Source organism: Gracilinanus agilis, chromosome 2 (assembly GCF_016433145.1).
Source record: "Gracilinanus agilis isolate LMUSP501 chromosome 2, AgileGrace, whole genome shotgun sequence".
Lineage (NCBI taxonomy): Eukaryota > Metazoa > Chordata > Mammalia > Didelphimorphia > Didelphidae > Gracilinanus > Gracilinanus agilis.
In genome coordinates this window covers 506,212,221-506,240,122 of record NC_058131.1, presented here as the reverse complement: position 1 = coordinate 506,240,122, position 27,902 = coordinate 506,212,221, and positions in this window count along the sequence as shown.

The window sequence follows — 27,902 nt, the reverse complement described above, 5'->3', positions numbered from 1 at the left end:
GTAATTATATTTATTTTATATTTAATTATTTAAAATAGAAAGAAGAAAGGATTATATTTGAAATAAGATGAAACTTAGGATCCAGGTTGTATGATTTTAATATAAATTGCACCTCTTTTCTATTTAAAAACCTATTTTGATAGGTATTAGTTCCACCCTTTGAGTGGGTGCACATGCGTACTATGGGAGGATGCCAGAGACCTTGTGGATCCCTGGCATCTTGGAACAGGCTGGCCCCTAATCCTTGGTGACTCCTGGTGTTGGAAAGACTGAGGTCTGACCCAGACTGAGGTCAAGTCTGGCCAACCAGAGAGATCTAGAAGGAGTGGCATCAAGGGCTTTATAAGAGAGATTATTAAGGAAGCCAAAGAGCTCTTTTTGTGTTTTTTGGCTATTGGCTCTCTTGGGCTGGAGACTTCCTAGAGAAGTGCAGCAAATTCAGATTAGTTTGGTGTGGTCAGTTGATTATGCGATTCTCTCTTTCTGTCTCTCTATCTCTGTCTGTCTCTCTGTCCCTGTCTCTGTCTATCTTTCCCCAACTTTTACGAATAAATAATTATACATTAATATACAGTCTTTAGAGAATTTTAATCACAATAAGGTTCAAAATAGCACTATTTAAAATTCTTCCACTCTTTTCAATTGACCCTGTTTCTTTCTTCTCCCTGGGTTATTCTTGGTGCCACAGAGAGAAAGTGACATGGTGGTTGTCCTGGTGGTAAAAGGCAGCATTCTATAGCAGATATTGAGTCATCCTTAAAATCAGAAGACCTGGTTCAAGTCCTACCTCTGACATGAACTGATAGTGTGATCCCGAGTAAGTCATTTCCCCTCTAAGTGACTCAAGCAACCATGTCCAAGTTATAAAACAATTACCCAACTAGATGAGTAGAAGGGTTTCTTCTCTAGGCATCCCTTATATCCATGATGGTGAAACTCTAGCATATGTGCCAAAAAGGGCATGTAGAGTCCTCTCTGTGGGCACACCTTCAGTCACCCACCAGGGTTTGTTACTAGAAAGCCAGAGGGACACAGGGTGGAGCTGTTCTCCTCCCCCACTCCATGCACCTGAGGACAGTCCTCACTTTCCTCACCCCTTTGCTCAGCAGCCAATGGGAGCACTTCCTTCCTCTGACTGGGGTAAGGTGGAGGAGGGGAGGGAAGAGAAGGGGACTCATATACTGTGTTAGGGTGCAGCACAAACAGTAGCCTATTGAGTTTGTGGTGAAGTAGATTCCTGTGGTGGGGTTGGAGAGGAGCTAGGTCTGAGGGGAGCATAGCTCACAGCATGGCACATAGCTGGAGGGGAACAGAGCTGGAGGAGAGCAGAGCTGGAAAGGACTGCTGGGGCCACTCTTCCCCCCCATCTTCACACAGACCACCCTTCACTTATCTCCCTACATAGAGCTCAATGGGAGTGCTTCTTTCCTCCCCTGTCTGGGGTAAGTGAGGGTGGGGTGCCACATTTGGTCTCTGGGGGAGTGGGGTGTGGCATTCAGTCTTTTGGGGGGGCAGGCCCTGGCACTTTATATCTAAAATGTTCATCATCACTGCCCTATACTAATGAACCAAAGAAGAAATGAAAAAGATGCAATGTTTATCTAATATTTACAACTTTTTCTAATTTGATCCTCATAACAATTCTGCAAAGTAGCAATGGGAGTTGGAAAAAATATTCTCTTAGGTCTCTTTTCACTCTAAATTTTACCTGTTCATTGATTAGCCTCAGCAGAGTGATTTAGTTTGGAGTTGGGGAAAGCCTGGATTCAAATCCTAATTGTAACATTCACTAGCCACACTTGCCTGGCTTCCTTGGCTTCCCAGGCTTCTTTCAAGATTCAGCTGAGATCCCACCTTCTACAAAAGGTCTTTCCAGGTTATCACTGAAGCCTTCCCTCTGAAATTACCTCTCATTTGTTGTTCAGTTATTTTTCAGTAACATCCTATTCTTCCTGACACCACTTGCGTTTTTCTTGGAAAAGATATTGGAGTGGTTTGTCATTTCTATCTCCCATTTACTCTCTTTATATTTTGAATATGCAGAGTTATTTGCATACTGTCTCTCATTAGAATGTAAACTCCTTGAGGGAAGGAAGCCTTTCTTGGTATCTCAAGTGTTTAGCACAATGTTTGGCAGGTAGTAAATACTTGATGACTGACTGACTAAAACCATGTGCAAGTAAATTAATCTCTATAAATTTTAATTTATAAATCTTTAAAAATAGAGATACTTGCATCAATCCCTTCCTTCACTGGGTTGGGTTGAGGAAAATCTTATATAAGCCTAAAACTCTATGTAAGTATAAATTTTAGGTGAAGAGGTTAACTTGCTTCTCCAACATCGTTGTCATTCATTCATTTCAGTTTCTCTTCATGACCCTATTTGGGGCTTTCTTGGTGAAGATATTAGAGTGGTTTGCCATTTTCCTTCAACAGCTCATTTTATAGATGTGAAAACTGAGGCAAATAGTGTTAAGCGATTTGCCCAGGGTCACACAGCTAGTAAGTGTCTGAGGCCAAATTCAAACTCATGAAGATTAGTCTCCCTGACTACAGGTCTAATGCTCTATCCACTGTACCACCTACCTGCTCTATCCAACATACGTTAGCTAGTAAATAGGAGAAACTCAGTTTGAACCCTTGTTTTGGGACCCCATACTAAGAGCTAGTTCCACTAGATTACAGCCACCTAATAAAGTACCTTAGAGGTCATCTATTATGCCCCTTTCATTTTGCACTAGAATAAAATAAGATATAGAGAATTAACTTTCTCTAAAAGGGGAAGGATTCTTTCGTCTTAGAGCAAAAATAATTGTGCTAATGCAGAAGGCTGTATCAATGGCATTTAAGACAGTCCCACTAATGATGGATGGGCAAACAGAGAACTTTGAGGACAGATGTGGGAAGAGTAGTTAATAACAGGGAGGACATATGCCTTCTAAGGGAAGAAGAGAACCCTGCCCCTCCTCAAAGAATCCCCGCTCCCGGGATGTTAAGGGCCTCAATCAAAGCTTCATTTACCCCATGACAGTTAAAGTTCAGCTCACATAAAGAGCAGCAGAGCTGAAGTTAGAATTTTAGCGTCCTGACTTCCCATTCCAATTTAAAGATAAAATAAGAGAAAAAAAAACTCCTTCTCTTGTTTTCCTCATCTATATTTTTTATGACCTTGAAAGAGGGATAAAATAAGCTATCTGAGCTGAGCATGACCAGTAGCCTAAGGCTTTGGATGCTCCCCACTTAAGGCATTTTGCAGAGATCTGTCCAGACATGATATTTGGCTGGTACACCTTGGTAGGACTGTCCAGTTTCGCTGTAAGGAAAATACCTGCCAAGTCCAAATAAGCTAACTTTTTCTTTCTCATAACCACATGCTACCCTCCTACTCAATGGGCCAAATGCCACATTTCTATCTTAGTTGGACTGCCAGTCCCCCAACCAAAAGCTTTCTCTTTTGCTCTAAAAGAACCAACTAGTGCTAACTCAACATTGCTAGGAACAATTTTTGCCTTCCTAGGAAAAGTTTGTTTAATTTCACCTCTTTCCCTCTTCCCTTAGACAGCAAGCAATATGATATTTTGTGGAAGAAAATTCAAACCAAAAATGAAGAAATAAGGTAAAATATAGCATATTTTGGCATGACTCCATCACTTATTTTTCTGGAGGCAGATGGCATTTTTCATCATGGGTCTCTAAGGATTATTTTCAATTACAGTATTGCTAAGGTTAGCTACACCATTCACAATTGTTCATCGGATAATATTGTTGTTACTGTGTACAACGTTCTCCTGGTTCTGCTCACTTCATTTTGTATCAGTTCATGTAGATCTTTCTGTGTTTTTCTGAAATGATCCTTTTCATCATTTCTTATAACATGATAGTATTCCATTACAGTCACATGCCACAACTTGTTTAGCCATTCCCCAGTTAATGGACATCTGCTCAATTTCCAATTCTTTGCCACTACAAATAGGTCCTTCCTCACCCCCACTTTTTTTTTATCTCTTTGGGATACAGACCTAGTAGTGGTATTACTGGATCAAAGGGTATGCACACTTTTAAAGCCCACTGAGCATAGTTCTAAATTGTTCTCCAGAATGGTCGGATCAGTTCACAACTTTATGAACAGTGCATTAGTGCCCCAATTTTTCCATACCTCCCAACATTTAATTACTTTCCAACGTTTAAAATTCTAAAGCTTAGATTGTCTTTCTATCAGTTAAAATTCTTCTCAATTTCATGGTATTTTTAGGAAGATGAGAAGAAGCATGGAGAATTGTCATTATCCAGTGAATGATATATTTAGTAATACATGGTATTGCCAGCACTAGATTTGACTAGTGCTCCTACAAAACACCCATGCTCTGAAACTTCTCAAAGGACACATTTTTCTCAGAGAATTCCTGAGAACATTCAGTAGTATACCTGATATGAGCTTGAATAGTTTATAAAATACTTAAATTAAACATTACCTAAGATTACACATAGCTCTATAGAATATAAATTCCATGAGAACAGAGTCTGATTCCTTTTTTGTCATTATATCCATAGCATCTACCATGGTACCTAGCACATGTTAAATGCCTATTAAATTAACTTATTGATTGAATGTTGATTTGGGGGTTGATCAATTAAGCATATATCATTCATTTCATAGCATTTCAGATACAATATTCCAAATATTTAAATTAAATTAAACCAGCATTTATTAAGTATCTACTAGTTGCTACCACTTTATAGTGAAAGCAATTCTACTAATGCAGATTCTAATATTCTTTTTTACCCTTTATTAGATATTTTTCTCAATCTCTGGAGCAAAAAAAAGTTCTCTATAACTTTTTTTAATATTTTTAAACCCTTAACTTCTGTATATTAGTTCCTTGGTGGAAGAGTGGTAAGGGTAGGCAATGGGGGTCAAGTGACGTGCCCACGGTCACACAGCTGGGAAGTGTCTGAGGCCAGATTTGAACCTAGGACCTCCCGTCTCTAGGCCTGGCTCTCAATCCACTGAGCTACCCAGCTGCCCCTTCTCTATAACTTTTTGATGAGGATCCTCTCTAAACTTATTAAACTAGTCCTTTGGTTATAGTTTGACCCTAGCTCTATCGCCTTCTGAGATTAGTAGGATCTTAGATCTTAAGCCACAGGATTACCTGTAAGCTATAATGAGATCAGAGTAAGACTGTTTTAGAGATTCAGATATAATATGGGTTATAAAATTTCAGTTTTCTTCCATGGTCAGAGGGAGGTAATAGCCTAAACTTTCAAAACTAACATGATATAGGTATACTTCTTTCATTTTTATCTGTTTGCCTTTGATACATCCAAATATCCAAAGAAATGTCCCACAAAATACAATAGATACCTTCTTTCAAATAGTAGTCAGAAGGTGCTATATCTGAAGAGTATCAAAGAATATCACTTCAGTGCTTCAATACTTAAGTGAATCTATCATAGATGTCACTAATAAGGACATTCCTTAAGGAATCATAACATAACAGATTTAGAGCTGAAAGGAAATTTTAGGACTATTAAGTTCAACTCCCTATTTTTATAGATGAGGAAACTGAGTTTGAGAGAATAAGTGACTTGTTCAAGGTCACACTGCTAATGTCTGAGGTAGAATTTGAACTTAGGATCCCACAATACATTATGTTAGGTCCCCTGAAATAACAATGAAACAATTAAAAAACCATCCAGGTTGGCTCCAAGGGGCAACAAAATGATTATATGAAAAATATAAAAGAAATTGAAGTTTTTAATTAAAAAATAAATACATTTTGCCCTAACCAGGAGCTAGTAAATTTGGAACAAAAGATAGGTACTAGTTCGGTTAAAAAATAAATGCCGGAATTGGAATGCAAAAATGCAAAGCAGAAAGAAAACTAATGAAACAAAATGTAAAACCCAACAAGATTTGAAGAATATATATGAACTCAACAAAATTAGAATCAAAGTTGAAGACAGAAAATAAAGACATAATCAATTTGTTGTAGATCTTCCTGGGAAAAATCAAGAAAATAAAAATGTGAAATATCTGACTATTACAACAAAATCTTACAGAAAAGTTGTCTGAAAATATTCAAATGGAAAAATTCAGATTGTGCTAATCCATAGAACACTATCACAAAAAACTCAAGGGTTAAATCATCAAGAAATAGCGTGATAAAATATCAGCATTGTATCAAAGAATATATCTTATGAGCAATAAGAAAAAAGTCTTTAAATACCAAGGATAACAAATGAGAACAGCATAGGATTATTCCATGGTTACAATAAATCCAGGGGAAAATTAGAATATGATATTCTTAAGATCAAAGGAGTTTGGCTGTCACCTAAAAATAACATATCTTGCAAAGCTGAGCCTAAACATCATAGAAAATAACCAGAAATTAAGCAAAATGGAAGGATTTGAATAATACTTTTGACAGGAGTCAGAGTTGAACAGGGAATTACTCATCATGCAAACTGACCAAATAACAGAAAAGTAAATGCTTTATTTAGCAATTAAAGACAAATGAAAAGTTTATTTTCATCAAGCTAGGATTAGACAAAGGATTTAAAAGCAGAGTAGAGGATTATTTCTGGTGGTTGTTTGATTTTCATGAAAAAACAAACCCAAAACTCATGAATTGAGTGAGGATAAGGCAAAGAATACCAATTGGCTAAGTAATTGGAATAAAAGATGCATAAGGTAATAGTATCTTTCTTTTGTAGACATTTTATTTACCAAAGTGTATGAAAGAATGTTATATGTGAAGCACAGAGGGAGAAAGACATTCTGAGAAAAAAAAAAACAAAAAACAAACAAACAGAGTTCTGAGGCACAAGGGGAAAAAAATCCCCTCAGTTAAAAATACTGAGAGGACATGACAAAAAGTAACTCAGAGGCAACAGTAATGATTGATGTTAGAGATGGCTGCAGTGCATTGTTTTCCACCAGCTAATTTGAACAGAACTGTTTATAGGACTTGGGGGTTTATTGCTGGGAAACTATGAATCAAAGAATTGTTTTAGGATCATGGGATTATGGCATATGGACTATTTGTGTCATATCTGACAGAAATGTAGGTCTGGTGCTTTTCAGTCTAACAGAGATGGGGTCACTACACATAAGGAAGCTCTTATTTGAGGATTAGAAGTCAAATCAGAAGGCCTACAGTCAGTAATTGAAAAAGTTGAAAGACAGAGATAGAGAAATACTCAGAGACTTAGAAAGAGACCGACAGAGAAAGATCAAAGAAAACAATGACAAAAAATGCTTGCAGAAGGCAAGACCTCAGAAAACAGAAGACAGAAGGTAAAAGACATTGAAACTGAGATGATGATACAAATTGAGATTTGCTCACTATTCTTATGCCTATTAGGTTTCTGTTAGGTATTTGTCTTTTTTCCCCAACCCTAACACAGGAATTTGGAGGAAGGCTGTGACCTAGGTTTATAGGTGGACTATTATGTTTTTTTCTTTTTGGTTTTTGTTGTTGTTTTTTTTTTATTTTAAACCCTTAACTTCTGTGTATTGACTTATAGGTGGAAGATTGGTAAGGGTAGGCAATGGGGGTCAAGTGACTCGCCCAGGGTCACACAGCTGGGAAGTGTCTGAGGTCAGATTTGAACCTAGGACCTCCTGTCTCTAGGCCTGGCTCTCAATCCACTGAGCTACCCAGCTGCCCCCTGGACTATTATGTTTTGATCCTTCCTGCTTATGCTTTCTATTAAGTGAATTTTGTTACTATTATTTTACTTTTGCCTTTTTGTTTAGTGTTTCATGTTCAAGAGTTAACAGTGTCTGTTGGTGAAGCTGTGAACTGGTCCAACCATTCTGGAGAACAATTTAGAACTGCTTAAAAGGCTATAAAATTGTGTATACACTTTGATTCAGCAGTACTACCATTAGGTCTGTATCCTAAAGAGATTTTTTTTAAAAAAGGAAAAGGGCCCATTTGTATACAAAAATATTTATATTTGCTCTTTTTGTGGTGGCAAATAATTAGAAATTGGAGGGATGCCCATCAATTGGGGAATGATTGAACAAGTTGTAGTAAAGATTGTTATGGAATATTAATTGTGCTATAAGGAATGATGAGGGGAATGGGAAGACTTATATGAACTGAAGCAAAATGAAATGAGCTAAACCAGGAGAACATTGCATACTGTAATAGCAATACTGCAATGATGATCATCTGTGAAAGAATTAGCTACTCTGATCAATACAATGATCCAAGGCAATTCCAAAGGACTCATGATGAAAAATGTGCCCATTTCCAGAGAGTGAAATGGTGAAATTTGAGTGCACATCCAAGTATATTTTTAAATTTTTCTTGTTTTTCTTTTTGTAATATGGCTAGAATGTTTTACATGCATTCATATGTATAATTGGTTTCATATTGCTTGCCTTTTCAATGTGTGGGGAGGGGCAGGAGGGAAGGAAAAAATGTGGAACTAAAAAAATTTTTAAATGAATGTTAAAAATAATAATAAATGTATTTTTTAAAAGAGTTAACAGTGCCATTGGTACTGATTTGTGTAAATGGGAAGCACATTTGTGGGGACTCATGAGGTACAGACATTATACAGACAGACATGAATTATACACATATCTGTCACACCACACCAAAATTACCTCTATGAACCTAAGAATGAACTGTGGCAATATGGCTGTTTATGACTACCCTTCTCTCCAGGAGAAAAAAAAAAGCCAGATCTATCATTATGCATGTAACTTGGGTTGGAGAATCAGTCGAGAGAAGTAAAGAATGGAGGTTTGTTGGATGTGAAATTCTATTCAAAATAACTGCAAATTCATAAAATATCTAGATACAAGATTTATATAAATGTATATACAGAATATTATTTACAGAAATACAGGGATACTTGAATAACTAGAGAAATATTCAGTGCCCATAGTTGTGTCATACCAATAAAATAAAAATGACAATATTAGTTTAATCAACTTACAGTTTTATTGCTCTAGCAATCAAATTACTAATGGGGTAAATTTTGCGCTTCACAAAAGAATAACATAATTTCTTTGGAAAGATAGAAGGTTTGTTATCTTAAGGGAAATAGTGAGAAAAAAGTATGAATGAAGGAGTCATACCATTACTAGAACTCAAACTACATTAAAAATCAATAAGCAAGAGAACTAGTCCATACTAGGGAAAAACTCCAGAGAAGTAATTCAGTGGAACAGTTTGAATAAGCAAGAAGAAACAATTAAGAATAATAAGCTGAAAAAAGGGAGGGCAGATAGATTAGATCAGTGGATTGAGAGCCACTGCTAGAGACAGGAGGTCCTGGGTTCAAATGTGACCTAACATGTGACCCTGGGCAAATTACTTAACCCCAGCTGCCTAGCCCTTATTACTCTTCTGCCTTGGAAACAATATTTCATATTGATTCTAAGAAAAATGTAAGATTAAAAAAAAAAGAATAGTCCAGTTCTTAAAAAATCCAAGAATATAAGTTACTTAGAGAAAAACAAAACAAAACAACTTTTTTTTTAAACCCTTAACTTCTGTGTATTGGCTCCTTGGTGAAAGAGTGGTAAGAATGGGCAATGGGGGTCAAGTGACTTGCCCAGGGTCACACAGCTGGGAAGTGTCTGATGTCAGATTTGAACCTAGGACCTCTCATCTCTAGGCCTGACTCACAATCCACTGAGCTACCCAGCTGCCCCAAAACAACTTTTCTTACCAACAATCAGTAAGAATGCTAGAAAGGCACTTGGAAGAATAAAATTTAGACCAATGTCTTATACCATGTCACAACAAACTCAAAATGAATGTATGGTGTACAAAAGATTATTTTATTTTAAATTTTTTTTAAAGAACAAAATTAGACACCTTTCATAACTATGAATATAGAAAGGATTCTTAACCAACAAGAGATAGAGCAAACCATGAAAATATTTACTTTTGTCCACATAAAAAAATTAAAAAAAATTTACTCAAATATAATCAATGAAACCGGAATTAAAATTACTATATGCTGGGCACTGTGCTTTCCACTTTACAAATATTATCTCCTTCAATCCTCACAATAATCCTGGGATGTGCTATTATTATCCCCACTTATTGTTGAGGGAACTGAGGCAAACAGAGATCTAAATGACTTGCCCAAGATCACGCAGCTAGTATGTGTCACGAGGCTGGATTTGAACTCATGTCTTCCTGGCACTACCTAATTGCTTCAAAAGAAACTCTAGGAGTGGGCCATTGGATTGGGAGGCTCCATCTTAGATTTATCTTTTCTAATTGTGATAATAGGTATAGAGTGGGATCATAATGTTACAAATGAAAGGGAATGAAAGGATCTTTTCTAGATTAGTTTCCTATTCCTTCAAAGAAGGAAAATAATCCAAGATAATAAAATAATAAAATCCAAAATAGATCCAAGGCATTCATTTAATGCCTTTCTTGCTCAAGTTTATAAAGTGAGTTATAGACTGAGCCAAAACTGGAACCGAGATCTCTTGTGTCCAAATCCAGAGTTCTTTCACAGCATCCCAAAGACAGAAATATGTATATTAAATGATATTTTGAAATTATGAGTTCAATTTTTTTTTAATCTAGAGGTACATACAAATCTTTTACATGAGGTCCATCCTCTTTGGACATCTTAGTTTGTTTGTTTCCTGGAAAGAGTCCAGTGCTTTCTTATACTTATTTGCATTATGTTCCTTTGTGATCATTAAAAGGTTCTGAACATTTAAGGTCATCTGTGTTGAAGTAGAAAAGAAATTCTATCTAGTAAGAGTTGCACAATCTGATCTCATTAGGAAAGAAAAATGGAAGGAAAATATTCAAAGGAAATCCTTTTTTTCCCCCTGTGTGTGTTAATGAGCAAAACCATAGGAGGCCTTGTGTAAGTCAGGCTACAGACGACTATAAATTACTCTTATTGCATGCCAAAAGATTTTAATAAACATTATTTAAAAATAGCAACAGACAGTCATTTGTATTATAATGTCATGTGCTCTGTTTGTGGTTACACATTTGGGCCTCCTGCTTTAATCAGAGGACTTTTAGAGGAAGTTGGTAAACTCATTTGAAGTTACTGACACATCCTACTTAATTAAAATTGGTCCAAAAGAGCATTATGAGTCAAAATAATGATGATGAACATTTTTGTACGCCCGAGCCTTTTTTAGTTCATCAGGGTGTACTCATTAATTTTTTTTAAAAAAATGGGAATAGCTGAGATCTTTTGAAATGTAAAAGAAACACTTGATATTTTGAGGATCCATGATCTCAGTGGTGTGAATACCCTCGCTACCAGTACAGATTGAAGCTCATTCACATCTTCCCATCCTTTTCAAATTCTTGTTCACATCCCTCCTGAAATTCACGAGACACATAGACTTTTTTCCTTTGCTTTTTAAAAAAAAATGAAAGAGGAAAACTGATTTGTTGGTGGAATTTAGCTTTGAAGTACAATAGACAAAGTAAAATGGATGCTAAGCAGTCATCTGGTGGATTTAATTAATAATTAATTAATTGACCTAAAAACATCTAAGTTATAATCTTTGGTTGGAGTGAGACTATAAAACAACCTCCAAATGGAATAAGAATAAAATAATTAATCAATTAATACATTTAACAAATTGATAGTATAGTAAGGATGGAATGGGATTTTATCTGTGTCAGGATTAATGTCTGATGGGTTGTTGGAACCTGTTTCATGTAAGAATAACATGTGGACAATTACTAGGGCCAGAATAATAATTATATTTTTTCTCTAAAAAACCGAACATCAAAGGTCAAAATGGAGAATTCATCCTCCAAATCCCTGCCTTTTCCTGAAGCAAAGCCTCAGAATGTAATATTCTGGGCCCTTAAGTAAAACTTTCCAAAAAATTCCTCTGACTATTGATGTTGTTGTTCAGTCATTTGAGTTGTGTCAGACTCGACTCCATTTGGGGTTTTCTTGGCAAAGATCCTGGAGTGGTTTGCCATTTCTTTCTCTAGCTCATTTTACAGATGAGGGAACTAAGGCAGAGTTCAGTGACTTGTCCAGGGTCACACAGCTAGTAAATGTCTGAGGTCAGATTTGAACCCAGGAAGATGAGTCTTTCTGATTTCAAGCTTGGTACTCTAAATGCACAAATCCCATCTTCATCCCTTCTTTTGTTAATAGTTTCTTTGTAATAATTTGATGATCCTTGCAACTATTAGTTGAATTATCTTGATGACTGCCTTGCCTCTCTTCTTGTCTAGTTTAGAAACATAATAGGTCTGTGCAAATGGCATTTCAGCATCTGAAGGGGATGGTTGCTTGATCAAGTGAGCTCTAACCTTTGGGACTGACGAAGGCAATGTGGGGTGAAGAGAGAGTAAAACTAATTCTAGTACCAGTCTGTGACTTAAAAAATCTGTGACCATGGGAAGGTCACTTAAACTTTAGGGTTGCAGTTTCTTATGGTAGGACCATAGATTTAGAGCCAGAATGGAACATAGAAATAGTCAAGTCCAACTCCCTCATTTGACAGATTAGGAAACTGAGGCTCCCAAGATGTTAAAAGATTTCCCCAGGAATACAAGCAAAGAGACCTGAATTCAAATCCTGCCTATTTATTGTCAAAGATTGGATTTTAATTCAGATGTCCTTGCTTCTAAGTTCACTGCTCCTCACCTGTAGAAACAGGAGATGGCATAAGATTATGTAGAAGGCACTTTTGTGGAAGGGTCTATTCTAACTCTAGAATTAATTACCTATTGGCCGCTCTATCAAGTATTGAGATACTGAAGTACTCATCAAAAGATCTTAAGTGAATATTAACTTGTTCCTTGTAATTATGGCATATTTTGAAGGTAAGACATTGGTTCAGGAGAATTGAGTTCAATCAGAAATGCAGTTCATGAGCAAATTTTGGCATCTTTATTCTTTGAATAACTTCATTACTAAGTACTCAGAAGAAAGTTCATTGGAAAAACAACTCAAGGCCATTCCTCTAGCAACAGGAACCAGTTATTTTATTTTATAGTTTTTAAAAAACCCTGGGGGCAACTGGGTAGTTCATTAGATTGAGAGCCAGCCCCAGAGATGGGAGGTCCTGGATTCAAATCTAGCCTCAGACACTTCCTAGCTGTGTGACCTTGGGCAAGTCATTTGACCCCCATTGCCTACCCTTACCACTCTTCTGCTTTAGAACCAATACACAGTATTGATTCTAAGATGGAAGATAAGAGTTTACAAAAAAAACAAACCAACCCTTACCTTCCGTCTTAGAATTAATACCAAGTATCATTTTCAAAGCAGAAGAGTGGTAAAGGCTAGGCAATTAAGGGAAAATGACTTGCCCAAAGTCACACAGCTAGGAAATATTTTAAGCCAAATCTGAACCCAGGACCTCTCATCTCCAGGCCTGGCTCTCTATCCACTGAGCCACTTACCTGCCCCTAATGAACAATTATGTTAGATGGAAGACTTCAGGAAGACTCATGCCCTTATTAATGGGATGTGTAATTTCAATTTCTATACATTTTAATTCTTTCTATATATTCTATATAATTTCAATTATTTTTCATTCTCCTTTGTTCTCACCCCTAAAATAATCCTGTCTCTCCTGTTTTCCCAATGAGAATTTTGTGGATCAGTATCCACCCAATCCCAAATTACTCCCCAGCATATGGGATTATAAATAATATCCTTCCCATTCCCCTTGATAGCTGAACTAGAGGTGAGGATAATTGTGCACTCCAGTTCTATGCTCCTCATCTCATATAGATATTTAAATCTTAAGTGGGGGTTTTCTTATTTTCCTTTTGTTGCAGAATTAATTTGTGCTCCTGCTTTTTCCTGAGGCTATCCAAACATTTTTTATTACTTATGTGTACAAGAAGAGAATCAGGTCACAGAGATGGGTCTTACAGTCACCTTCTTCCACCCAATGGAATATGGTTGACCAATTTATGGTCTTATGGCTCAGAGGGCTGAGATAGAAAAAAAATTGTGGGTGATAAAGACTCAAAAGATGAATAGCAAGAGACTAAGAAGTGCAAAGTTAGAAGATAATTAAAAGGGCATTGTGACTGAATTGTCACTGGAAATTCTAGGAAAAAGTACTCCCAGATGAGCAAGTGTTTTCCATTATCCTACTTAGAGGTAATGTTCTTTCTCAAAGGAAAACATTTCTTCATGGTTTTTTCATGTTAGCAATACCTAGTCTACCAGGACTTTGCACTTAAGGACTTTGTTTTTCTAGAAGCACAATAAAATTGGACAGTCCTGATTTAATATTTTTTTATCATCTGTATGTGGAGTTACCACATAATCTTTGGTTTGGCATCGGCTTTGCTGCCAAATGTGAGAGCTGAAACGGGTAGGAGAATCTGACCAATTCCTCTTCTCATGTAAAAACTCTTAGAACTCACAAAGCACCCTCATTCAAATTGTTGCAGTGAGTGGCATAGTATGATTGTGGATTAATTTCTTATTTGCCTTGGCACCCAAGTCTTGGCCCCTGTTCTTTTCCTCTATTTTATCTCCTCTCATTTAGGTCTTTCTTATGGGGGCAGGGCTAAATCTTAGTTTTAGCTTTGTCCATTTATTTCAGATCTAGAAATCCTGTCATTTTGTTGAAAGAAGAGCCTTTTCCTGTCCTTGACCACCACTGCTTTATGGACAAAGAAGACTGACAGCAAAGTAAAGTCTTTGCTGGGTCTGACCTCTGCTATACTAAGAATGAAAAGGGGGCTTGATGAGACAAGAGTCCTGCAGGAACTTCCTTTCATTTATGGTAGGAAGTGGCTAAGGAGAAAGAGGGGAGTTGGAGAGGAAGAGGCAAACTTTTTATGATATCATAATTAAAACCCAATTACTCCATGGTGCTATGACTAGGGAAGTAGAGGAAGAGTAGGGCCCCAGGCCCACTGGGTATAAAGAACATGTAGGTCTAATTTCAGGAGGAACAAAGAAAGGGCTGAATATGCATATAATGTCCTGGGATCCAGAGGGGGAATTCACCTCCTGGTCCTACCCCACTTCTCTCTTGCTAACTAGTGTTCTAGAAACTTTTCAAGTAGACCTCAAGACTTAAAAAAGAAATCACCAAGTAATTCATTCTTCTGTTTCTCCCATCTTATGTTCCATGTGACAATATTTTCTCTTCTAAGTTTCCTTCCAGCTCTAATATTTTGTGATTGTGAACATAACCAAGATTATCAGATGGGTTGTTCTGTAATCTATTTCTCTAAAGGTAGATAGAAAAAGTCCCAATTATAGCAGCAGAGTTTAAAATTCCAGCCAAACTACAAAATTCCATAATCATTTTCCTGTTTCTGACCCTCAAATTATACCTCAAGGTGAAGGTTATATGACTTTTCCAAGATTGGATTATATAGCCTATGTTGCCTATATTGAACTATATAGACCTATAATTCTACCTTCACATGAATTGATATTCTTAACATTTCTTTGGCAGTCTGGTGAAAACTATGGATCCCTTCTTAGAATAATGTTTTCAAATGCATAAAATAAATACAGATTTATGAAAGAAAACTATATTGGAATATAGTTTTAAAAATTAAGTTCTTGTGTTCCATGATAAGAACTCTGATTCTTTGCAATATTTCTATGCCCTAGTACATAATCAGTCTTTGTATATGTACCATGTACTGCTGAGAAGAAGGTATATTCCTTTTTATCCCTGTTCAATTTTCTCCATATATTTATTAACACTAATTTTTTCTAGCATTTCATTCACTTCCCTTACTTCTTTCTTATTTATTTTTTCTTTTTATTTATCTAGTTCTGAAAGGGGAAGGTTGAGATCCTCCACTAGTAAGGTCTTACCATTTATTTCCTCCTTGAGCTCCTTTAGAAATCTAGATGCTTCACCGTTTGGTACATAAATGTTTAGTATCGGTATTACTTCATTGTTTATAGTACCCTTTAGCAAAATGTAATTTCCTTCCTTATCTCTTTCAGTCAGATCAATTTCTACTTTAGCTTTGTCTGGTATCATGATTGCTATGCCTGCTTTTTTTACTTTATATGATGCATAATAAATTCTGCTCCAGACTTTTACCTTGAATCTGTGTGTGTGTCATCCTGTCTCAAATGTGTTTCTTGTAAACAACATATAGTTTCCACTCTGCTATTTGCTTCCATTTTATGGGTGAGTTCATCCCATTCACATTCAGAGTTATGATTACTAACTATATTGCCCTCCATCAAATTATCCCCTTTAGATGTTGCCCTAATCCCTTTTACTCTGTTCCTCCTCACCAGTATTTTGCTTTTTGTCACCCCTCCACTTCTCCCTCCCTTCAATTACTTCCCCCTTACCTTGTCTTAGTCCCCTTAGATCCTGATTCTTAATAAGATAGTAAATCTCAGAGGTGGTGTTTGTATCTGGGTTCTTTGACTCCAAACACATTGTCATTTCTATTGATAGAAGGAAAGATTGGGTGGGGGAGAAATGATAACTTAAGTGCAATAACTTGTAATGAAATATTGATATTCAGTAAATGAATAGAACTAGTAATAAACTTAACTCAGTTTCCATGCAACTTAATACACACAGTGATTAATACAATGTGATTGCTCAATTATGGCTTTAAAGAGCTGGAATCACAAGGGACTGCAAGGTTTTCAGGCCTACTGATTTCCTGAAGGGATTTTAGCGCTTTTGGTCACACATTATGGCACATAATAAATTCTGTTATATCTATAAATAGATCTTTGCTTCAAACAGAACAACCAAGTCTATGTATAGGAAGTTAAAAAATGATGAATATGCTTCATTTATTTTAATTTTAAAAGATAATTTCCAGAGACCACTGAAGATGGCAGTCAGACTACCAAAGAAGTACTTAGTACAGGAAAAGCTAAGAATCCCAGTTAATGGGAATAGAGGGATCATAGAATCATATCCGTAGAGCAGGAAGGGACCACTAGGAAAGTAATGGAACTTCTCTGGGTATCAGTTTTCTCAAATGAAAAGTGAGGACGTTGAGCTAAATGACCTTCAGGCCCTTTACAGGTCTAAATTGATGAGTTTAGGAGGTGTGCTTTCATGATAAAAGAAGTAGAAGATGAGACAAGCCAGCATTATACAAAGCCAAAACCTCCCAGTAGAAATATGCAGAGCTTGGCCCCAAGACAAAGCCCTAATAAGAAAAGTAAGGTAGGAAGAATGAGTACATAAAAAAGCATAAAGAGCTATTACAATGCTAAGGATACCCAAGCCATCACCCCAAAAAGAATAACTCCAAAACACCCACAAGTAAAGTCTCAAGGAAAAATACAACTAAGCTGAAATATCATTGAGAAATCCTTATAAAAATAAAGATTTTAAAAATGTTTTTAAATGATATTATAAATGAAGCAAAAGTGATAGAATAAAGAAGTAGAAAAGAAATGAGAGCTTTGGAGGAAAGACTTGCAAAGACAATAAAAAAAATCAGCACAGCACAGGGGGCAGTTGGGTAGCTCAGTGGATTGAGAGCCAGGCCTAGAGACAGGAGGTCCTAGGTTCAAATCTGGCCTCAGACACTTCCCAGCTGTGTGACCCTGGGCAAGTCACTTGACCCCCATTGCCTACCCTTACCAATCTTCCACCTATAAGTCAATACATAGAAGTTAAGGGTTTAAAATTTAAAAAAAAATCAGCATATCTTATAAAACCATACTCATAAAACCATCTTCATACATTTCACTTCAAATTCCCTCTTCACAGGGGCCAATCACAGGTTACAAATTGCCTAGCACTGCTCAGGGGGGACAGTGTCTGTGGGATCCACTCCTCACCTCTGAGGGTGTTAACTCTTATCATAGACCTCTAAAGGTGTCAACCTTTTATCACAGGCTTCTGAAGGTATCAACTTTTATGATAGGATTCACAAGTTTCTGAGTGATTGAGTTATCACCCACTTTAGCAAATGACCTCTTATTTAGTATTAAGTAGGAGTACTTTGAGTTCTGGAGTTATCACTCATTTTAATAAGAGACTTGAAAATTCTCTTACTTCTTCAAGTAAGTGACTTGTGAATTCTCTTACTTGATGGCTAAGAAAGTGTTAACTCAAAATAGACAGAGAATAGAGAATTCCCTTTCACACCTCCTAGCTGTATGACCCTGGATAAGTCACTTAACTCTCATTTTTTAGTCCTTACCACTCTTCTGCCTTGGAACTGATACATAGTATGGATTTTAACATAGAAGGTAAGGGTTATCTGAAAACCATAACTAATAAAAAAGAGCCTACATATCATATTTCAATAAAACATGAAAGAAAATTACTCAGATATACTAGAACCAGGAGTTAGAGTAGAAATTTAAAGAGATTTATTGATCACCTCCTAAAAGAAACCCCAAAATGAAAATTAAGAATAACATAATAGTCAAAATACAGTACTTCCAGTTCAAATAAAGGGGAAACAAATACTGAAAGTAGGAAGGTAGAAGTCAAGTACAGTGAAACTACAGTCAGAACCATATAGAACTTAGGAGCTACTAATCAAGAGGAGTGGAGAGTATGGAATACAAGAGTCCAAAAGGCAAAAAGTACAGGCTTACATACAAGAATAATTTACCTAGCAAAACTGAATATAATTTTATGAGGGTGGGAGTATGGAGAAATGGATCTTGATGAGATAGAGGGCTTTGAAGCATGCCTGATAAAAAGACCAGAGCTGACTAGACTTGAAACATAAACACAAAAGTAAAGGGAAATGCACACACACACACACACACACACACACACACACGCACACACGCACACACACAAATACCAGTGATCAATCTAAAGGGAAGGATTGCTTACATACTAATGGAAGAGATGTGGGCACAATAATACAACAGTCCTTTCAGAAACCTAATGACATTAAGTATCATAGAGGAGTTTAATCAGATAGAGGACCTGGGAATGATTTTATTGTGTTTTGGTGCTATTAAAAGAAGAAGGAAAATGGAGGGGCTGGAGGAGGGCATATACAAAAGGAAAAAAAGAGAAGGAATGAGAGAATTTCTTATAATTGGAGGTGTAAGAAGTCTATACAAATTAGAAAGGAGTTGAGGGATATGGAGGGTCATTTAAACTAGTCCAAAGAGGGTTGAACACACAATCATCATGATCTTAGCATAGAAATACATTCGACTTGACAAAGAAACAGGAGAGAAAAGAGAGACGGGAAAAGGGAAAGAGGAAGAAGCAGAGTAGATCAAGGGAGAGACTATTCATAAGCAAAACAAACTCTAAGTTCAGAAGGGGGATTTTGAAGAGGGGTTTAAAAGGTCAGAAACAAAGGATAAGAACTTATGGTTGGAATCAAGGTAGGTAGAAGAGAAAAGGGACAGAGAATTGATGATCAATTGGTGCGATAATAAAAACGCTATTAAAAATAAACTATTGAAAGACAAGCATTTTTGGTGAAAGCAACTCTTAACCATGATTCCAGAGGATCAATTATGAAATGTTACCAACTTCCTGACAGAAAAGCCACAGACTACATATGCAGAATGAGGCACACATTTTTGCACCTGGCCAATGTGGGAGTTTGTTTTACTTGACTATGCATATTCGTTACTAGGGTTTTCTTTTTCTTTCTTTTTTTTTTCCAGTGGTGGTGGAGTGGATGTGGGAGGGGGAGAAAATGCTTGTTATTTTTGAAATAAAATTTAATTTAATGATAAATAAAATGATTTTACCTGAAATGTTCAGTAAATGAGGCAATACTTCACTTTTCTGATATTAAGTTTTTGAATTGTCCTTGGAGAGGGCATGGACATGTATCAAATTTTAGCTAACTATAACACTAACAATTAACATTAGAAGACAGCATTTTAATGTTTTCAAAGTGCTTTCTATATATTATTATATTGATTCTCAAATCTGTGTATATTGATCATTAAATTGTTGACTCCTTAGCTCCATGAGAAAGGTGAAAAGTTCTGTATATGCAATTTCCTTTCAGCACGAACAGCCGTTTTTGTTTAGTGCTTTGAAAGGTCATGGTCTACCATGTTTCGCTGTTATGGTTTATGTGTAATCAGTAAGTTCTATTTATCTTATGAATTTTACACTTGCGATATTATATATGCTAGCTAAATAAAATTTGTAGAGAACAAAATTATCTATACATTGTCTTTTGTTCTTCTAAGCTGTGTGCGTGTTGCCCATATAGGTTATAAGTAAGTTCACTTGGATTTGTCAAAATGCAGCTCCCAGAAAGGCATGAATCTTTAGAGTCTCTCCTCTCTCCAAAAGAGACCAAATCCTGCCAGAAGGGGAACAAGAAATTAGGGCCAAGAATCAGGCTGCTCAGTTCTCCTCAGCCTGGGGACACTGGACTAGAATTATATCTATTAGTTCTTCTCCCATATGATTAATCCCCCATATGTCACTTTTCCCAAATGGAGAAAAAAGCTGAGGTTCAAATCACTTCTTTCTAGTTACTGTTGTGTAACAGGGAAGACACATCCCAAGCTAAATCTAAAGGCTTGACTCCTTTCCCATCAAATGTCAGTTACATGAAGATGCATTAATAGGTCTTTTTGACTTCAAGGGTAGCAGTATATATTCTATACCTTATTACCCCTGCTTACTTGGCCCAGTATCTAGGAAAGAACTAAACATAGTGAAAAAAAATCATTTAAGAGATTTAATTTCTCTTACCTTTTGTCCCCACATGTGAAAATATGATTTTTAAATCAATTACATGTAATAAGAAATTTCCACATAAGTTTTCCAGAGTTACATGATCCAAACTGATTCCCTCATCTCCTTCCCTGATCCCTCCCAGATGTGGCAAGCAATTCAACCTGGGTTATATATGTAGTCTCATGCAAAACGTTCATTTTTGTAAGTGAATAATCATATGGAACCAAAAACCAAAACAAACAAGTAAAAAATTGTGTGTTTTCATCTGCTTTCTAATTCCAATAGTTCTTTCTCTGGAGGTGGATAGCATTCTTTGTCCCTCAGAATTGCCCTGTATGCCTGAGAGTAGCAAAGTCTTTTACAGTTGATCGTTCCATAATATTGTTGTTACTGTGTACAATAGTGCTTCCCAAACTTTTTTGGCCTACCGCCTCCTTTCCAGAAAAAATATTGCTCAGCATCCTGGAAATCAATTTTTTAAATTTTAATAGCAATTAATAGGAAAGATAAATGTGCCTGTGGCCATCCCCGCCCCCCTGGATCACTGCAGCACCTACCAAGAGGCGGTGGCACCCACTTTGGGAATCACTGGTGTACCATGTTCTCCTGGTTCTGCTTATTTCATTCTGCATCAGTTCATGTAGGACTTTCCAGCTCTTTCTGAATTTTTTTTGTAAATAATAACTTCATAAAAAGCACAGTCTAGTTAAGAAAAAAATATTATAATACCTTTCTTTAAATTTGGGGGGCAACTAAGAACCCTGGGCCTGAAGTTAGGAAGATTCATCTATCTGAGTTCAAATCTGGCCTCAGACACTTACTAGCTGTATGGCCCAGGGCAACTCACTTAACTCTGTTTACCTCAGTTTCTCATCTATAAAATTAGCTGGAGAAGGAAATGGTAAACCATCCCAGTATCTTTGCCATGAAAATCCCAAATGGGGTGTATTGGGGGGGGGTTTTGGAGATGGGATTAGATGGGTATCAAAGGATTCTTTTGGGCCAGTATCAAGGTTTCCACATTGTGGGTGAAGGGCCTAACAAGTAGCCTGGTCAGGTCAAAGCCTGGTCTGGGACCAGCACACAGATTTCCTCAGTCACTATAAATGGAAGATGTATTTTATTTCCAAAGAAAGCGGTAAAGTGGGAAAGGGAAATCCTTTGCACTAATTCACTAGCTAAATACCCAGAATCTAAAACCTCCTCACAGAGTCTTCAAAGATCTGATTGGCTACTCTTATCACCCTCTCCTCACTATCTGGAAAACCCAGTCCCTGTTCTAAATATCCTGCACCAAAACCCTCTCTTAGTTATTACTAGAGATGCTGGTCTGTGACAGATTAGCAGGGACCCAGGATAGGTCTCACGTCCTACTGGACCCAGACCTCGGCTTACTGACAGTGCAGACAGCTGGATGTTGATACAGACTAGTGACAGGATCACAGATCTTTCTTCCAGGACACACAGCAACCAGGACAGCAGCATGGACAGGATCAAACCCTCAGGACTTGGCAGCCCTCTAGGTTCACATCCAGAGAGAGCCAGATAGCCAACAACCCCTCAGTTCTAGCTTAACCCTTCCTTCCAGCATTCCAGAATCTTCCCTGTAGGTCTCATGCATCTGCAAACCTTCAATTTATCTTACTCTAATTACCTCTTCCTTATAACACGGGTCATGAAAAGTTAGACACAATTCAAATGACTGAATAACAACAACCAAAAGCTTAATATAGTACCAAAAAATGCCATACCATCATTCTTTAAATAGCTGGCCAAAAAAACACTAGATCTAAATGATTCTCTAGTGGGAATTTTACCTGGAGAACAATTAAGCATGATTCCATTAGTGACAAAGCTTTCTCCAAGAGAAATGAAACTTGGAGAAGTCAGCCAGTCGTCTTAATGTTTCCCAAATTTCAGGCATTGGCTCTTAGCCACTCAGTTCCTCTCTATTTTCTTCCTCTATATTGAAGAGCTCAGCTACTTTTATGACTTCAACTAACACCTCTACACAGTTGGTTCCAAAATCTATTTCTCAAGCCTTGAACTCTGCCAAATTCTAGTACCGTAGCTTTAGTTATTGACTGGACAGTTTCTGGATACTAAATTTGAAGTATTTGTGGAACATCCAGTTTCATTTAGATGTTTTGCCATTGCTTCACCTTCAGCATCTTTGAAATCAAATTCAGTCCCTCTCCCCAATTCCATCAAATATTGGCTCACATTACTTTTGACTTCTTTGCTTCTTTTATTTTCCTAATCATTCAGGCTCTAAGCTTCCACTTCATTTTTTGGGTCCTCTTTCTACCTCCATCTCCACATTCACTAGATCCTGTCAATTCGCATCTCCCTGTTTTGTCCTTTCTATTCTCATTGTTACCACCCTAATTCAAGCCCCCATCACCTCATGATTGAAGGACTACAGCAGCTGCCTCAATTGTCTTCTTGCCACCAATCTCTGTATCTCAGTGATGCCACATTTATTACTAAGACATCATTTTTCATAAAACTGTTCATTCATTCAGAAATATCAGTGACTATGACATCTGGGAAGATGTTGGAGTAAGAGATTTCCTAAGAGTAGTTCTTCCTCCACCCACAACATAATACAAGTAAAAATTCCTTTCATACAAAAAAAAAATTAAACACTGAAAAGAAAAAAATAAAAACAAGATAAGTGAAAAAAGCCACCACAAGGCAATTCCTTCTTAAAATTTGTTTTATTATTTTAATGAACAAAAATGTATTTTCTCTCCTTCACACTTCTCCCTACCCAATGGAAAAAGAAAAACCAAAATCCTCGTAACACTTATTCATAGTCAAGCAAAATAAATTTCACATTGTTTTCATTCCGTACCCTTAGTTCAACTTCTTTCTGTCAGGAGGTGAACAGCAAGCTTCATTATTGGTCTCCTGGAATTGTGGTTGGTTATTGCATTGATCAGAGTGCTTGAATCTTCTATAATTATTTATTTTTCTAATATTATTATAGTATAAATTCTTCTCCTAGTCCTACTCACTTCACTCTGCATAATTTCACACAAGCCTTAACAAGTTTCTCTGAAACTGCCCCTTTTGTCAATTTGTAATGATATTCTGTTATATTAATATATTATTTGTTCAGCCAGTTCCTAATTGACAGACACCTCTATAGTTTTCAGTTTTTTGCCACAACAAAAATAGTTGCTGTAAGCATTTATATATCTATGGGTTCTCTGGCTTTCGTTGCAGACACTGCAGTGTGCCTTAGGGTTTTTTGAGTCTTGTCTTTTCCCCTATTACTAGACTTTTTGGATCCCCAGACCTACCAGCTAAATGCTGCTATATGTTTGTCCCTCCCAGATAGAGTGTGAACTCCCTGAAAGCAGGAATGGTCTGCTTTTTTCTATTTGTACCTTTAGCACTTCATATCATGATTGGAACATGATAAGCCCTTACTAAATTCTTTTTCATTCATTCATTTATTCATCTCCTTACAGTTGTTTTTCTCCATTGTATTGATCTCTTGGGTTTTTTTCTTACATTAAGGTTTTATTTTAAATTTTGAGTTCTAAATTCTCCCCTCTCCCACTCTTCCCCCACTTTCCTTCCTTTCCTCCCTGCCTGAGATGGTAACAATCTGATAGAGATCTGACTTGTGCAATCATATAAAATATTTTCTGTTTTGTGAAGCATTACTTCACCGGTATGATAGGGACATTATCCAACCAAAGAAGATCTTTTTGGTTTAGAATTTGCCCTAATTTCTTAAAATTACAAAAACACAGTGTTTTGTACTAACTGAACGTTAGCAGTGTACTCGGGTACACTTCCTTGTATCACCAATTCCATCCTCCCTTAGGTTAGAGTCAAGGCCAGAGGTGGCCAGAGGTCCACTTCTGAGTGACCTCTATTGAATGGACTGTTTCCCAGCAGAGTGACCAGGTTAAGTCAGAGCCATCAGAAGACTATAGATTTAGAACTGAAAATCACCTCAGAGGACAGGTACTCTGACCGTCTCATTTTATAGATGTGGAAACTGAAGTGACATCCCAGATCACATAAAAGTGGCAGAGGCAGGATCTGAATCCAGATCTTCTGAATCATCAGCTAGCATAATTTCCCATACAATCCAGTCCCCGACATTTTCAGTAATGAAGAATCAGAAGTCAATGAAAGGTCAAAGAAGGCTAAAGGGTTAATTATCATTATGTAACAAACAGATGGATAGCCAAGGAAGGAGGCAAATGTCCAAGATTTGGAAATATAGGTTGGCAGTGCTGGAACATGAAGATGCAAAGGGCAAACCAGCCCAGTTTGGTTGTCCCAAAGATTTCTCCCCAGTGATAGAGGCTTAGCTCGGACAAGAGATAGACAGCTTATAGAGGAAACCTGCAAAATGCATCATCCCTGCTCGCTTTTCCTCTCTGATGGACTGTCCTGGTGCCTGAATCACCCCCATTTAACAAGAAGACCACTGAAGTTAAGGAAATTGCATTGCAAGGCCTGAACTTGTGGAGTAGATGCTCAAAGGACCACGAGCCTGCTCCCTAAGCTCCTGCCCACTCTTCCAAGAGGAAAGGTGCCCTGGGTCACATAGCAGCAACGGAAGATCAGAGGGGGAATTCAGGCTATCACAATGGAATGCTACAAGTTTCTTTATCTGCTGTTTTCTTCTATATTCTCTCACACATTTCACTGTTACTCTTTCTGCCTTAGATGTCTACTTCGATGAAGTGGGGGGAACATTGGGAGGGAGCAGTTATTCTGAAAAAGATCTAGGAATCTTAGGGGACAAAAAAAAAAAAAGCTCAATATGAGTCTGCAGTGGGATGTGGCTGCCAAAACAGCTAATATGGTTTCAGATGTCATTAAAAAGAGCATTTTGTTGTCATTGTTCAGCTGTTTTTCAGTCATGTCCTACCCTTTGTGGCCCCATTTTCAATTTTCTTGGCAAAGATATTAATTAGAGTGTTTTGCTATTTTCTTTTTCCAGCTCATTTTACAGATAAAGAAATGAAGCAAACAGGGTTAAATGAGTTGCCCAAGGCTGCATAGCTAATGTGTCTGATGCTGGATTTGAACTCAGGTCTTCTTGCCTCCAAACCCAAAGCTCTATCCACCATGCCATATAACTGCCCCCAAATGACCAATGCCTCTTTGACTGGTACCAAGACACAGTCACAGAAACATACACACACATACGCACACACCCCATCATACTCTACCTGTGGCACTGTCTATTTCTCTGAAATGTCCTCTTTCTCTGCTATTCTTTATTATCAAGGAATGTCCTTACTTTCTATGCTTCCTGTGATCCAAAATGAAGGAGTGCTAATTGTTTCCATTATTATTTGTGGGAGTTTGGGAGGGTGTGCAGGTTTTAGCTAAAGTATAGGGAATGCAAAATGAATTTTTTAGCCCCTAAGTAGTCCTATTTAATATTTCTTATTTCAACAGGGGAAGGGTTGGGGTGGTGTAGCTAGGAGAAGCAGTGGATAACACACTGTGATTGGAATCAGGAAGACTTATTCTCATGAGTTCAAATCCAGCTTTAGACACTAACTAGCTGAGTGACCCTGGGCAAGTCTCTTAACTCTTTTTGCCTTAACTCTTTATCTAGAAAATGAGCTGGAGAAGGAAATGGCAAACCGTTCCAGAATCTTTGCCAAGAAAACCCCCAAATGAAGTTGCAGAGAATTGGACATGACTGAAAAACAACCGAATAACAGAAATATTAAAGGATCTTTTGTGCTGTTCAGTTTCTTTGGTTCTGGCTCCAGCATGGGGGCATTCATTGTTTCCTGGGCTGGTGGGTCCATTCTCTGATTGGATGAGGGCTTCCTGCACAATTGGCTGATCAGATCATGGAAGCATAATTGAATAAAGGTTGGCTGGGTTACAAAGTCCCCCATGTAAATAGCATTTCTATGCTGCCAAGCCAGGCAATTTCTTAGCCTCTGGATGAAGTACTAAACAGAGTTTGGGATGCACTCCTATGTGACCTGAAATAAGAATCATCAAAGGGAATTGCACTGCTCTGGGCAAATTCAGTCATAAGCAAATAGTGTACCTAATTCTATTGTGGAGGAATGGTGAGATGGTGCAGAAAACACATTATTTATTCCTTAGCCCTTTCCAATTCTCCATTAGGCTAAGGGTGGTGAGAAAGACCTGAATTACCAATTTCTCATAGAAGCACCACCCCCAGAAGTAGCCCATAAACCAAGTCATCTATCAGACGTTATCCATACCAAATGTCCGAATGATCTGTGTTCTTTAGATTGTACCAAGTTGTTTAGGCTGTAAAAGGCAGCTTCGGACATGGATTCAGAGAGTACACTGGTGAGATGCTGTCCACCATTACAAATATGGTCCTAAAACTTAAAGATGAAAGCAAATCTCTTAGGTAGGTGCCTGCCACTCAGTAATCTTCTCTAGTGATGGGCAGCTGATCTCAGGCGTAGCTGGTAAGGTATAAAGCTCATCCTGAATTTGTTGGGCATGTTATCACTGCTCAGTTTCCCTCACATCTGTTCTCTGTTTTCTGGTTTCCCAACGACGTAGGTCCAGACCACAGAATAAACAAAATACCTACGGACTGGCAGGTATGCCTTATGCATCTCTACTTACCTGACCCAGTGACATAGGAGTTAAATTCACACCCAAGAAGGCAAGAGGACTCGTGGTGGAAAAACTGGACCACCCCGGCTGAATCAAAATCACTCACTTCCATACCCTCCTGCGCACGGTACAGTGAATCACAGAAAGGACAGGCTGGTCTCTTCAGGGTACACCAGCACTGAAAGCAACAGAAAGCTAATTGTATCTTTAGGAAGATTTCCAAGGGAGGCGAGACCTCAGCCCGTGGTTTAAAAATCATGATTTTCACGTTGCCCTTAATGCATTAATGGCATATTTAGCCTGCTCAGAAGGAATCATGCACACAATCAAGAAAGATTTGCTTCTCGGAGAAGTGGAGATAAAAGGAAATAAAACCAATAGCACAGCAGAAGGTAATAACACTGAGGGGCTGCCATCTTGGCCCACTTTTGCACATACCACATATATGCAAGCAGAACCCAGATCCACCGATGTACACATGCACCAAAATATAACCAGCATGCATTTGTGTCAGCTTTAGAAAACCAGTATGCTGGTTTAATTTGGCTACAAAAACCTTTTGGAGGATGCTTTAAACAGCAGGAGAATTTTGAATAATTCATTGAATTATTTAATAATTAATAAAAGTCATCACAAAACCTCAGCTGAACTAAATCCCTGTAAGTAATCCCTGTAAATAAATAAACAATTTAAT